Source organism: Protopterus annectens, chromosome 4.part1 (assembly GCF_019279795.1).
Source record: "Protopterus annectens isolate FY-2018-M chromosome 4.part1, PAN1.0, whole genome shotgun sequence".
Lineage (NCBI taxonomy): Eukaryota > Metazoa > Chordata > Ceratodontiformes > Protopteridae > Protopterus > Protopterus annectens.
The window spans coordinates 657,815,730-657,831,333 of record NC_056734.1 but is presented as its reverse complement, the minus strand read 5'-3'; the positions used below and the strand labels follow the sequence as shown (position 1 = coordinate 657,831,333).

Below are 15,604 nucleotides of genomic sequence, written 5' to 3'. Positions count from 1 at the left end.
CCTATATTTTTCTACAACTTTGTTTGGAGATGCTTTCGGGCATTGATTACTTTATCTTTCTCCTTTGTATAAATATTGCAGCAAATCAAATCTCTCTTTCTTTCCCATATCTTATAAACAAAGACATTGGCAACCTTAAAACCCTGGACCCCACCCAGTTTGGGTTCTTGAAGGGCCAATCTTGTCCCCTGAACCTAACTGACTTCTTCAAATCAGTCTCCAGAGCCGTGGACAAGGGTAAGGCAGTCCACACAGCCTGTCTGGACCTTGCCAAGGCCATTGACACCATTCACCACTCTGGAATCATAGATAAACTTACTAAGCTGGGCATTAATCCCTACGTCACTCGATGGGTTGCCAACTGGCTTACTGACAGAACCCACACTTTAAAAGTAGCTGACTCCAAATCCAGCTCCAGACAAGTGACAAGTGGAGTACCTCAGGGTTCAGTCCTGGGACCTCTCTTGTTTGGCATCTACTTCTCTGATGTACAGGCCAACCCTAAGGGACTCTGGCTAACAAAGTTCGCAGATGACTGCAAACTGGGAGCCATTACTGAATCCCCAAATGATGTTGATACTCTACAAACAGGCCTTACAGAAACAGATGCTTGGTGCCAGAGCCATGGGCTCAAGCTCAACGCCAAGAAATGTATAGTTATCTCCTTTGGGAAAAAACATGTACCCATGAATTACCACATAGGTGGCAGTACACTAAACACTGAAAGCGTGATAAGAGACTTAGGGACACAGGTGGACAGTGGTCTCACCTTTAATAACTACATCACCACAACAGTCAGGAAATCCTTCTATGTGGCACACCTCATCACTAAGAGCTTTTCATCCAGAAAAAAGGAGGTCATTGTCCCACTGTACTCATCCCTCATTAGACCCATTATATAATACAATGCCCCATTTGGTATGTACCTCTCAAGACATCTGCAACAACTGGAAAGGCTGCAGAAATACCTGACTAAAAGAATCACAGGCCTAAAGCAGATGCCCTATGCTGACCGCCTTAAAAAACTTCAGCTATACTGTGTCGCATATCGTCTACTCCGAGGTGATCTCTGCTTAACATACAAGGCCATGTCAAACCCAGAGCTGTTGGACATGCTACACTTAAAGAAATCCCAATCTCTCAGAGCCACATGCTCCATGGATCTAAACCTTGTCATCACAATAAACAAAACATGCTGGAGGGATAGGTTCCTGACCCAGAGACTCCACAGACTCTGGAATAGACTGCCCATACATATCAAGCAGAGCACCTCTTTGGCCCTCTTCAAAGGGAACCTTGATGATTGGATGGGAGAAAGGAAATTCACCCCAGGAATCACGTCAGTTGCCCTGCTAGACAGGGGTCCAGGGAAGTAAATAGTGTGGGAAGAAATAGCCAGGGAATTGTTATGGCTAGGCTTCTATAGGCCCTAGGGCCAATACCCTAGTACCAACCTATGTCCATGTTTATTTTTCATGCCTTTAAAAAATCTCTAGGTTTTGCTCTTTACATTTGTGCACTTCCTTGATTGCTTCTTTTTTCCAAACGGCCCATCGTTTTTGTATATATATATAATTTTTTTTCATGAATCTTTTGTATTAATGAACACAAAAATGTGTTTGAAGGTTTGGACAGTTTTTTTCTTGTGCAAGTATTTTTTTCTTTCCTCTGATTTCTCTCAATCGTTTTGAATATTTTCTATCTGGAAATTCTGGGCTTCGTGTATAATAGTAACAATATATACATTCTTTCTTATCCTCACTAGTCCACTCTACCATCTTTGACTCTTTTCTGGCCTATCAGTTTTTGTGGACTACTACTTACTTCTACAATGGGGTAGTGGCATTATTTCCCTGAAACTAGGCTAACCCCCATTGTTAGAATGTTTCTGTGTCTTGAAGGTTCTACAGTCCTGGAACCAGTGCATATTTGAGGATTGGGCAGTTTTTTATCTTGGGACTTGTGTACCCAGTTGTCTTTTTTATTGCCCATGATACATGCTGTATAAAACACATTGTATACATTGCTGTCATACACAGTTACATTTGGCTTATTTAATTAGAGGTTCATTTCTAACTAATATCCTACCTTTTACTACATTCCACTATAGCTGATTTTGGTTATTGTATGTATTTCCAGATTCCAACATGTTCTTGGTACACAAATTTGTAAGGAAGGCAATTTCACGCATTTCCAACTCACTAGAAGAAATCCTCATTGGGGGTTACCAGGCTAATGGTTTTTAGGCCTAGCCATTCATGCCCCAGTTTTGGTAATTGTCGATGCCCAAAGACTAGAAAGACTTCGGTGTATGCCTGTGACTTAGAGCATCTACAAGCTATTGCTGTCCATGAAGGCCACAGGTGACAAGGTGGTGTGAATTAATGCTTTCCCATCCATTGGTCTAAATGTTATTTGAATAGGGTTAAAGAAGAGCTCTGTTTCACACAAATGGGGGAGTCTTTTCTAGAAAAAGGGTAATCTCTCAGACACACACCTGTTCCTCCAACATGTTTTGCTTATGTCATGACAAGGTTTAGATCCTTAGATCACATAATTCTTCTGCTGTTTGTTTTGTGAATGTGCAGCATATCCATCAGAGCTGGATCTAAAAAGGCCTTGTAGGCTAGGTATAGATTGCCCCTCAGTAGTCTGTATAAGACTGAGTATATGGACAAGGGTTTTGGGTTTTACACATAGGGCTTATTTGCACCCTGTATCCTTTTAATGAGGAATCTCTGTGGCCACTATAGTTGTTGCAAATGTCTGGCCAGCTACATGTTGAAGAGTGCAATGTATTTGATTATTGAATTGTGGTACGATCTCCTTAGATTTGGATGGCATGCCATAACTTATAATTTGCCCTGCTTAGAAGGATTTTCTCACCACCTTGGACACATGATGATCAAAGTTCAACTTGCTGTCAACCAGAGTTCTCAAGTGCCTTACCACTGGGTCTACTCTTAAGAGAGTGTTATCAATGTTGTAACTTTCAGGGGTGGTCATCTTCCCAAAGGGTATAAATGTGCATTTTTGGCATTGACTATTAGGCTATATTTCTGGCACTAGTTACTTGGCTCTCAGACCCTACTCAAGCATATCATCACCTTTGGAGAAATCAGTGATTGTACCCAACTTGCAGTCATCTGCAGATCTGATCACCCAAAGACCCTCTGTAATTGCTATGAATTCAGAGAAGTATATTCCAAACAGGAGAAGTCCAAGGGCTAAGTCCTGTTGAACACCACTAGTAACATGCCTATTGGTGGAGGTGGATTTCTCCACTCTAATTTCATGTGTCCTTTCCATGAGCCATTTGATGATCTGTCAGGTTACATAGGGATGATTTATGTCTACATTTTTGAGTTTGTCTATAATACCTAAGGGAGGTAGTGTGTTGAATGCCTTTAACAGGTCAAGATATGCAAGATGCACTTTTTTGCCTATCATAGATTCATAGGTTCATAGGTTCATGCTAGGCTATCTGCCCTAGGGCATTTGTAAGCCTAGCCAGAGTGTGTTTGGCTTTCGCCACCCATTTTAAATTAATTTTGCTATGCCCTTTTTCGAGGTTAGTATACTGTGCCTCTGTCTAACAGTGACACAGCAATGATACCCGGGGTAAACCTACGATCCCCCATCCACTCATCAAGATTCCTCATGAAGAGAGTCAATGAGGGACTCTGCCTAACCTGGACTGGGATTTTATTCCAGAGTGAAGGGAGCCTCTGGGTTATGAATCTGTCCCTCCAGCATGTCCTATTTATTTCAGTGCTGAGGTTCAAGTCTCTCGAGCGCGTGATTCGATGGGATTTGGATTTTCTGAGGTGCAGCATGTCCATTAATTCCGGGTTGGACATGGCTTTATACATCAGGCACAGATCGCCTCTGAGCAGGCAGTATGCCACTGAGTAGAGCTGGAGTTTCTTTAACCGGGCAGCATATGGCATCTGTTTGAGCCCTTTGATCCTCTTGGTGAGGTACTTTTGGGGTCTTTCCAGTTGCTGCAGGTGTCTGGTAAGGTACATCCCAAAAGGGGCATTGTACTCAATTATGGGCCTGATGAGGGATGAGTAAAGAGGCACGATGACCTCCCCTAATCTAGATGTGAATCCCTTCATGATTAGGTGGGCTATATAAAATGTTTTTCTAACCACTTTGGCCACGTGGTTGTCAAATGAGAGATTGCTATCAACTTGGGTCCCCAGGTCCCTAATTACTTCTTCTGTACTTAATGGCTTACCACCTATGTGGTAATTTGTGGGCACTTTGTTTTTGCTAAAGGGGATGACTATACACTTTTTGGCGTTTAGCTTGAGGCCATGGATCTGGCACCAGTTGTCTGTTTCTATCAGGCCCTTTTGGGGGATGCTTGTGTCAGCTGTAGAGTCTATTATAGCGCCCAGTTTGCAATCATCTGCGAACTTGGTCAGCCACAGTCCTTCCGTGTTGGCCTGTACCTCCGAGAAATATATACTGAACAGGAGAGGTCCCAGGTCTGAGCCTTGTGGGATGCCACTTGTAACTGGTTTGGAGTCTGACATGGCTCCAGCAATTCTAACCATGTGGGTTCTGTCCTTGAGCCAGTTTGCAACCCATCTAGTGACATAGGGGTTTATATTTAAGCTGGTGAGCTTATCTATAATGCCCAAGTGGGATATTGTATCAAATGCTTTTGCGAGGTCCAGGTAGGCTGTGTGGACCACCTTCCCCTCGTCAATGGCCTTGGTGACTGTTTCAAAGAAATCGACCAGGTTTAAGAGGCAGGATTTGCCCTTAACAAAGCTGAACTGGGTAGGATCCAGTGTCTGTAGGTCCCCAATATCTTTTTTTTATGAGATCCATGATGATCCTTTCCATAGCTTTGCAGACCAAGCTAGTCAGGCTTATGGGGCGATAGTTTCCAGGATCCGTTGAGGCACCACCTTTGTGGAGAGGGACCACTGTTGCTGTACGCCACTCTTTGGGTACATATCCTGTGGTAAGGCTGAGATTGAACAGTAGTTTTATGTTTGGGTTTAGCTCTTCTTGGAGTTCATGTAGGATGCAGCCTGGGACACCGTCTGGTCCCATTGATGCTGTGTTTTTTGCTTTGGAAAGGGCGGCTCTTAACTGAGCATCTGAGATGTCAGGGGGGCAGCACTCTGGTGGGATAGATATTTGCCCTTTTGGTGGGGAGGGGGGGAGAAGTTTGCGCTGAACCTGTCAGCTAGGATGTTGGCAATGTCTGTGGGTTCAGTGTATTATTTGTCATTTTGGACTAATTCTGAGCATATCTGGGAATTCCCACCCAGGTTCCTAACATAACTAAAGAAAGCCTTGTGATTATCCTTAGTGTCCTGTGCAATTTTTCTCTCGAAGCTGGCCTTAGACGATTTTATGAATGCCTGTAGTTTTTTGCTAACACTGATCAGAGACGCCTTCCCTTTTTGGGATTTTGCTCTATCATGTAGTAGCTTCCTCCTTCTATTGTATAGTTTGTTTATGGCTGGGGTCCACCAGACAGGACGTCTGCCTTTGGAGGATTGGTTTTATTTGGGATTGCATGATCCATGCATTCCTGAAGGTGTTCATAGAATGCGTTTATAAAGGATTCTGTGGTCTGGGCCATATTTTCCACAGGCCCAGGGACTTTGAAGGATTCCACCTCGGTTTTGAGGAGTGTGAAATTTGCTTTAGAGAAGTTTTTCACTGTGGTTTTCTGGGCAGGGTGTGGGGACAGAATGAGAATATTCAGTGAGATTAGTTTATGGTCTGATCTTACCAGTGAGGGATACACTTCTGGTCTGGAGCATAGAGTCCCCATGTTGGTGATGATCAGGTCCAGTATGCTTTCCCCTCTTGTGGGAGTGGTAACAAGTTGTTCCATAGCATTTGAGTTTATAAATTCTAGGAACCTTTGAGCTAGGGTGTTGGAGCTAGAGTAATGCTCCCAGTCTATGTTTGGGTAGTTGAAGTCACCTAATATAATGGTGTTTGGAGAGACCTTCATATTTTCCAGTGTTCTCAGGAAGGCCGAGTGGGGTTCCTGGGTTTGGGAGGGTGGTCTGTAGCAGGCTATAAACTGGAAGGCAGTTTTACCCACTGTTAGTTGCACATAGATAGTCTCTGATGCTTCGTGCTGTGCCACCAACCTGGAGGTGTGGGTATCTTTGACGAATATTGATACTCCCCCCTCCTTTTCTGGTTCAGTCCAAGTTTTGGGGTCGAAAAGCATGGTATGAGGTATAACCTGGTAGTGCTGGGGTGCTCTCGGGAGCCTTGAACCAGGTTTCTGTTACTGCACCGATATCGATGTTCTCCATGCTAAGGAGAGTTTCGAGTGCATGCATCTTGAGGTTTAGACTTCTGGCGTTGAGTAGCATTACTCTTAATTTCTTATCCCTTGTGATACCTATGGAGGTGGGTTTGTCTTTTGAGCCTTGCCTAAAAAAGGCACTATGGGGGGTAGCAAGAGCCTTTGCCAATATCCGAAAGCTCAGGGGTGACAGGTGCAAGCAGTCCCTAGCGAAGCATCGTGGCCTGTCGAGCATGTCATCCCAGGCTGACAGGCATTGGATCCCCTTTGAATGACACCAATACTTAAGCCAATTGTTGAAATTGATCATCTTGTCTTCATATTGTGGCATCATTCTTGGTGAGGGTAAGATGCTACTCAAGGTCAGGGTCATACCAGCCTGGGCCACATGCTCAGAGAGCTCCTCTATGTCTCTTTTCATGTAGTCCAGGGAGGTACGTCTCAGGTCATTCACACCAGCATGGACAATGACTGAGTCATATTTGTACTTGCCTTGGAGTGACCTGAGTGCTTGTGTTATGTGGTGGATCCTAGCACCCGACAGGCAGCCCACCATGACCTTCTCCTTGTTCAGCCTGGTGAGCGGGACGTCAGTGTGCCTGATGATAGAGTCACCTATTACAAGTGTATCAGGTGTGTTGTTTAGCCTTAAGGGCTGTGACTGTTCGGCACACTGGCTTTCTGAGCTATGTGTTGCACGTGTTTTGTTTTGGGGTAGCGGTTGCTTCGGTGTCTGCTTTGGAGGTCTCTGCTGCTTAGGCAGATTTTTATTTAGAGCCTCCAAGTATGTTTTTGTGTCTTTATGTGTTTGGTTTGCTGTCGTGGTAGGTCTATGTGAGACTGGAATTGTAGTGAGTGTGGTTTCCTTCTCCTCCTGACAGGTTTCGCCAGTACTGAGTTGAGAGAGCTTAGCCTCCAGTTTGGCTATATGGTTGCATCTCTCACATGTGTTGGAATTTGTTGGGAGGAGGAGAGGGTTGTCTGTGTACATGAGACAGTTGTAACATTGCCTCAAGATTCCCAGATTCACCAGCTGGACCGGAGAGGAGATTGACAACTGACCTTTGGACATGCTAGAATAGTATTGGGAATTCCTTTATAATTGAAAAAAAGGGCCAATGGGAAACAAGGTACTCAAGGGGAGTTTGTGAGGGTGTAGTGCTTTTAATTTTTTAGTGCTGACTTATATAATTGCTTTAGTGAGCAAGTGCCAGGTAACTTAAATGCAATGTGTTACAGGTAACTTAAATGCAAAAATGACAAACAGTAACTTTCTTTCAAGTGAAACAAGGAAATAAGTACAGTAAGCAATGCAGATGTCACTAGGGATCCACAGAAGCGCTGAAAAGCCATGTTTCCATGGCTCAAGTGACCTTCTCAAAGTAGTCCACTGGGTTTAGTAGGTGTGATCTACCCTTGACAAAACTAAACTTGGATGGGTCGAGTGTGTGAAGATTTCCTATGTATTAGATTCATGATAACTTTTTCCATGGCCTTGTATATGAGACTAGTCCAGCTTATGGGTCTGTCATTCCCTGGGACTGTTGATGGGACACCTTTATGCAGAGGAATGACTGTTGCACTTCTGCATTCCCTTGGGACGAAGCCTGTCTGGAGGCTGTGACTGACATTCTAGTGGGCTGAGGGGTCATTTTTCAAACTATATCAGTGCTCATTGCTGAAATGTGTTTAGCTCTGGAGAGCACACTGAGGACCTGTTCTTTAGTAATAGTGGGGGAAAAGTGGTAGAGGGTATTTTCTGGGGAGTAGGTAGCCATCTTTGAGTCATATGGACTCTGTCTTATGCTTGTACCTTATTGCTGTTTTGTAACACTTTTGAGTAAATTTGCTGTCTACTCTTATCTTGGACATTAGTAACTACTTCAGCCAAGTAAAGGTTTGTCAAGGCTTTTCTCTCTGCTCTATAAGGTTGAGATGTATGCCTTCAGTTATAACTGAAATGTCATGAAATCACAAGAAATTAATGGCTTTTATTGCATGTATATTCCTATACACTAGACAGTCTTTTTTTTCTAATTAGAACTAGCCAGTACAACTTTATACATATATAAAAAGTACACAGACACACATTGCAAGTGAAACTGTAGTTTCATTTATTTTACAAAATAAATAAACAAGCAAGCAGACACACGGTTCCATGTGGAGTCATGGTTTTATTTGACTGTTTCATAACTATTCATAATTATCATATCTAAGAATATATATTTTTGATGTAATGTAACATGGCTACAGTGGAACAGTGTAAATTGCAAGTAAATGTAAATCGGCACTTTGTTGCAAAGAGATAATCTGCTAATGAATCACGGCAAATGCAAGACATCTACAATACACATTCATTAGTTTAAAGAACATAACTGTACATTAAACAAAAAAATAATAAAACTGGAGAGATCCTCCTATACTTAACCACTGTATTGAACAGCTTATTTATATTTATACATTTTACATATGTATACACATACTAATATTTCAGGTGTGAGTAATAATGCCCTTCTTGCCTGCAAAGTTGTAGTTATAGTTTGACCTCATTTCCATTTCTATTTTATGAACTGTCATTGTGCTTGAATTCCACTTCTGCATTTTGCCACTGTTTGACATTCTGTCAGACAAAGGTATAATTCTTTATTCTATTTACAATTTTCTGTTTGTCTCTTGTAACCTGGAGCTCAGGTTGTGACTCAAAATGGTGTGTCAGCCTCCCACTTACATAGTTATCAAGCTGAAATTAATAAACAAACAAACAAGCAAGCAAACAGCTAAGTAAATAAGGAGAATAAATTAAATGATTTCAAACAGAGGTTAAGTTTAATTCATGGTACCCTGGAGAGTACAGTGTGCATCTATTTGTTGTTTTCATTACTTTTTAAAATAATACAATTAAATGTTTATGTACAGGTACATTGTTATGTGCATATATAGTTGGTACTCTTACAGGACATAAAATACAGTAAGGGGTATTCAGAAAGGAAAAGCACAGTGTGTAAAGCTATACCATGCAGTCAGTGTTGACATGCAGGACATGTGCAATTCAGAGATATCTGTATCACGGTCATGGTAGTATGAAAATTGGTGTGGTCCGTAGTATATACAAATGACCATATTAAGACCATCAAATGAGATGATTATAGAAATACATTCATCAATAAAGTAATGTTTTGTCTCATATATATTCTATATGCAGCAGGCAGGCAGGAAAGATACTTGGTAACTATATATTAGGTTGGTAAGTTCATAGGTATGTACTAGGCATGCAGTTCAAAAGACCATTGAAAAGCATAGCCAGATAAGCCCAAGCACTGTCGAGTGAGTTAATTTCCATGGTCATGAAGCACCATGCTATATACCCCAAAGAGGATCTATGATTTCCAGGCTATTCATGCAGAACATTACTGAATATAGTCCATGCATAGTATTGCTTGACATGCATAAGAAGTTTTATTCAGTAAGTGTAGGATTCCTTGGGATAGAAGTCTGTTGTGCCAGCCATGTTCTATTTCTGTGCATCTAAAAGATTGTAGTCTTTGTTGTGGGTGTTGATGATGGTGTGTGTTTTGTATAGCTGTAACAGGTTGAGCAGGGTAGAAGTAAGCCACATTCCCTACACATAGACAACACTCTGTCTACTGAAGAATGGCATACAGAGCAAGAGCTGCATATTTCAAAAATGCCATGTGAACCCTTGATATAAGTATTATTATGAATAGTAGGCAACAGCATACCTCCCAACCATACCAAATTACTTGTTTTTACCAAGTTTTGGGGTCAAAATGAAGGGGTGCCACGATTCACGAGTGGCACCCCTTCATTTACGATTTATTTTTCTTTTTTAATTATCTCACTGTCGGAGCTGACATCATCACATGCAAGATGATGTCAGCTCTGTCAGGGCTACCAGCCAGTTGGAATTGAGCTCAAGGAGCTCACGGCATCATTTCCGGGTGGCTGCAAGCGGGAATTGTTTAAATGGCAGCACTAACAGCAGGATGTAATGGCAGTCAGTAATGCTCACCTAATTTTTCGGCAGTTTGTTTGTGTCTTTCGGCTTTTCCCGGTTAGGGGACGCCACAGCAGAACTCTGATCCGCTAATGATTGGCAGTTGATTTTTACGTACCGGCTTGCCAGGCCTGACGCACAACCTTCAACTAAGGTACGCCCATTCATGCATGTCTCCTTGCAGAAGAAGCTCTAGCTGAAAATGGCAGCAGATGGCAGTTTTGTCCAGGCAACATGTAAACGGAGAGCCACAGACACCACTGAATTACTGCAGGATGTAATGGCAGGCGAGAACGGAGAAAGCACTCGGGGAACTAATGGCAGGCGAAAACGCAGAAAGCACTTGGGGAATTAGGTAAGGAATCAAAGGGTGTGTGTGTGTGTGTGTGTGTGTGTGTGTGTGTGTGTGTGTGTGTGTGTGTGTGTGTGTGTGTGTGTGTGTGTTGTCCTGTATTATAGCCATAAACCCTTCTGGACAAAACACTGTAAGCAGTTTGATAATTGCATTTTCAGAATGTCCAGGAAAAAATAAAGTCAAACAGTAGACTGATGCAGCAGAGCTTATTTACCTTTTTCCCAACTACATGAAAACTTTAACATGGAGCAGTCTGACATGCATGTAATATTCCGATTTCCACAGCATTACTAATATGTTAAACTGAGTGCACAGTTAAGTAATTTCTTTTAGTGTATTCATTTTGAAACTGTAAACTGGATCTTTAGCACCACCTTTGATGCTTATGTTAAAAAATGATTTTGCAGGGGTTGGAAGTGGTAATGGGCATGTACTGCATCTGGTTCAGTTGGAAACTGTGCTTTAGTTTAATGGGTGAGGTTCTGACCAAGTGGGTGTGTGTAAATGCCCACTTGTGATTTAAGGAGATAACCATAGTTCTCAATGTCTAAAGTTTTATGGAATGTTTTGCTCATACTTTTGGTCTGTTCCTCATAAAATTTGTGGTTTGCTAACAAATCAGTGAGAAGTTGAACTGAGTTCACTAAATAATGATAGCCATTTAAGTTTCAGTCTTCCTATCTTTTCAGGAAATGCATGGTAAAATAAAACATTTTATTCCAGCAACTTTTCTAAGATTATACAAGCAATGTTTAAAATGTGTCCCTGTTTTGGGCTTTTGTCACCCCCTCAAATATATTTTGACTTTTCCAGATTTCTTGTGCTGCATAGTTCGTCAGGGGCAGAGAAGGTTAGTGCTGGTTATGACAAATCTGTTTGTGGTGTTAGTAGCACAACAGGGAGAAATTAATACTTGCTTTTGATGCAGAAGATTGTGGGTTCATTGTGAAACCATATTGCTTTGTTTAGCACATATCTTAGTGTTTGTGCATTGTGCTATAACATGTAAAAATAAAATCCAAATAATCATTGTAAAAGTAAAACAGTATGCATATTAGTGTTTATGGTAAATGGAACAAAATAGCCAGGTAATGGGACATTGGAATGGCTGCAGGGGGACTCTGGTGCCATATTTTGGTTGTCTGTCCTTTAGTTTGTGTTGGTATCCTACAATTCCATTGGAGTGGGCGGGGTTGTGTAATTATGTATGCAAATTCTATGTTAATCAGCATACAGATTTGTACCTATTTTTCATGGGCCTTGTCCAGATTTTTGATATTTCCAGGTTGAGAGGTATGGGCAACAGTAAGGATTGTGGAAAGGTGTACAGCTCAGCAAACAGTATGGTCTCAGTGCAAATATCATAATTTCGGCTTTAACACAAATTATACATGTTATATGTTAGGCACCACAATACATCACAGGTAATGACTCCATGTTACAGGAGGTGATGTATAAGACAGGGGTTTCCATTCACATGGAAGAGCACCAGCAAGGCACCAGGCGAGCAAACATGCAGGAAGCTCCAGTCAGCAAAAGGTGTTGCTGTAAGATGCATTCTGTCTCTACAGGTACTACCCAGGTTCTGCAAATAAAAGAAAACAATGTTAGGTGTGGTAGAAGAGGTTATTTCCCAACTATCTTCCATAAGCGTTGTACTTACATCTTCCAAATTTCTTGATGTTCGCCAATGATGTCTTTGCCCATTGCACGGTATATATATATATATATATATATATATATATATATATATATATATATATATATATAGGTCTACCTGAAAATGCTGAAAGTCCTAAATGCCGATGACGAGAACACCGACACTGGAAAATCGACAATGGAGATGATTGACAGTTGAAAATCCCGATGCTGAGAACACCAACATATTAAGGTAAGTGTGCGATAGTGATGGACCGTAGGGTTAGAGGCAGATTAGGTGAGTTAGGGTTAGGGCGCGGGTCAGGTGAGTGTGTGATAGTGACAGACTTTAGGGTTAGGGGCAGGTTAAGTGAGCTAGGGTTAGGGCGTGAGTTAGGTGAGTGTGCGATAGTGACGGACCTTAGGGTTAGGGTTAAGGTTAGTGCATAGATAGTTGTGTATGTAAGGTTTAGTGTAGGTTTGTAAGGTTTTTGGTGTGCTTGTGTTGTGTGTGTGCTTTTTGGACAGGGGATTTGTTTTATTTGTTGACTGTCGGGATTGTGGTTTGTTGGGCATGTGAAGTTTCGTGTTTTTGAACTTTCGGCTTTGTGGTGTCGTTTTTTTCGTTGTTTGTGTTTTCGCATGTTGGTGTTTTCAGGTAGACCATATATATATATATATATATATATATATATATATATATATATATATATATATATATATATAATATATTTGGGGTCCAAGCTTCATCACTCCACTGTTTTCTTCAGTACAGCCCTCACCTCAAGCTAGGTAAGCAGGGTACCCTTCTCATGGCAGAAATCTGCTCCTTCTTATGTGCCAGTCTATGATGAAACAGTGTGACTGGACTTCTGTGCTGTAGACACTGTTTGGTAATGTTGTAGGCATTGTACTGCATTCCATTCTGTGGCCCCTGAATCTGGAGCCAGCCATTGGTACTTCACCTCCTGATAGTCTGAGGTTGCTCCTATTTATCTTTAGAATATTCTTATTCTTACCAGCTAAATGCTCCATGTAGGGCTGATAAACAGGCTGTGAAAAAAATCTGTTGTATTACTGATGACATATATTTTGGAGTTTGCCCCATAAGGCTCACACTGCTTCCCCATGGCTTTGTGCAGCCAGCTAATAGCTTGCCAAATGTAATGCTGCCTTAAAATTGTTTTTATCAGCTTCTAAAAGTAGCAGAGTGTGCGCCCTCCATTGTTTTACAGCTATGTGCCGTACAGCTGGGCAACCTTGCACCTTACTAGTTTCTCTAAACTGCTGCAGTATCCTTTTACAAGCCACCTAATTACCTGTACTGAGGGTGTTTACGACCCATTATTCTCACACATCCACTGATACTGCAAATTAATTTGTGCCCACACTGCTACTGGTGCTTTTTCCAGTGCCACACTTTTGAGTTGAGCCCACTGTGAAAGCAACATAGTGTAAAATGTCCAATTATTCTTCACCTCACCCTTTTTGTTGATTGCACCCTGCCTGACTATACATATGTTGCCCGATTTTGAGTTTGGAGTACCTTGTTTGCCTTCTATTTGTATATCCAGGAGGAGCTACAGCTCTGTAATGGCAAATTAATGTCTACATGTAATTAGTCTTGGCCACCTGCTGCCGAGCTTTCCTCACCCTATGTATCCCCCCACCAAATGCTTAGGGACACGGCAACAGTTATTCCAGAAAAAAAGTGCAGCACAGTCTGAGTGTGTGCTAGTTACTTATAAAAGTAATAAGTTACCATTACTAGTTACTTTTCAATCAAAGTAATATATCACTATTACTTATTAATTTTCTAAAAAAGTAATATATTGCTATTAATACTTACAAAAGTAATGCGTTACTTTTAGATAAGTGTAGGTTATCAATTATAATATTGAAATTTCTTCACACAAGGAAGCACATGCATATAAGTGTCTTATTAAAGTTGTATACACAATGCTGCAGTGATGATGAATAGCATTTAACAGTTGGAAAAGCTCCAACAGATTACTCGTTATAGCTAGGTGGCACAGTAGTGCAGCAGTTAGCATTATCACCTCACAGCAAGAGGTTCTCCAGTTCGATTCTCAGCAGGGGTGCCTTCTGTGTGGAGTCTGTATGTCCAGTGTGGGTTTTCTTCATGTGCTCCAGATTCCTCCCACATTCCCAAGACATGCTGCAGGTGAATTGGACATTCTAAATTGGCCCTAGGTGTTTGTGTGGGTGCTTGTGCTTTCTGAGGAAGTTTAGGTGCTGGGCTGGCAACTCCACACTGTAAAACTCTACTGTTCCTTGTTCTGCAGATTGATGATCTATCATGGTAACCCTTAATGGGAGCAGTTGAAAGGAGAAGAAGACTAGTCTTTATAGCTAGAGTCACAAATAATAAGTAAACCAAAGCATACAGAGCTAGCAGCACAAGACCTATAACAAACTATCACATTTTCTCTATTTTCAGCAACTAAAAATTGAAACCCAAAGTTTTAGTGGGTGAGAGTCTCACAGTACCAGGACAGAGCCAGAGTCTGGTCGTCATCAGCGTGCACCTCCTTGCAGTGCTAAAAAATGAAGTAAATTTTGCTCCAGACTAATTCTAATCTATTATGAATATTATGTGGTATGAGTTGTGCCCACATCATATCGTAATTTTTCATCCAAATTGCCTCTTCAAAGTCTCTATTATCTCCTAACATCTGATTACTGTCCGTACTATCCAGGGCCTCCTGAAGTTTTCCATCTGTCTTTAGGGGGAGATATCGCCCAGGTTGAAAACCACTGGTTTAAGCAAAATTAACTCAAAAGTAACGCACATTTAAGTTACTAGTTACTAAAAAATGAATATAGTGCTATTAATTTTTTTACTATTTCGACAAAGTAACTAGTCATATTATTATTTACTAGAAACTGTAAATATACTACAGCACACAAGTATGATTATCATTTCTAAAAATGTAGATGCTTGAAGGCAAGAATATTCTTGTCACTTGATAAGTTCATAGGTGGTTACTAGGCTACTGACCCAAAGGTCTTTATAAACCTAGCCATGTGTACCCAATATAATACTACAGAAATCCAATATAAAGGGTCTAGCCTATACTCAAGATCTTAGTTAGCAATGATTGCCCATATCTAGGAGGGTCATAGGTAAAATCCCCAGCAAGGAACTTATGGTTTCCCATCCAGGCTGCACTTAACCAGGGTCATACAAAGGCTGTGTTTGATGTGAACTGGTAGCGTATAACAGAGGAGTAGCAACCTCTGAGAGACATATCTGTCTCTCCAGCAGGTCCTATTT

General features: G+C 41.4%; 1 protein-coding gene across 2 annotated transcripts in view; it reads left to right on the top strand.

Moving 5' to 3' along the window:
* The window catches only part of LOC122801004 (alpha-1,4-N-acetylglucosaminyltransferase-like), a 1,504,136-nt gene that overhangs the window by 457,218 nt on the left and 1,031,314 nt on the right, over nucleotides 1–15,604 (top strand). The window lies entirely within an intron of this gene.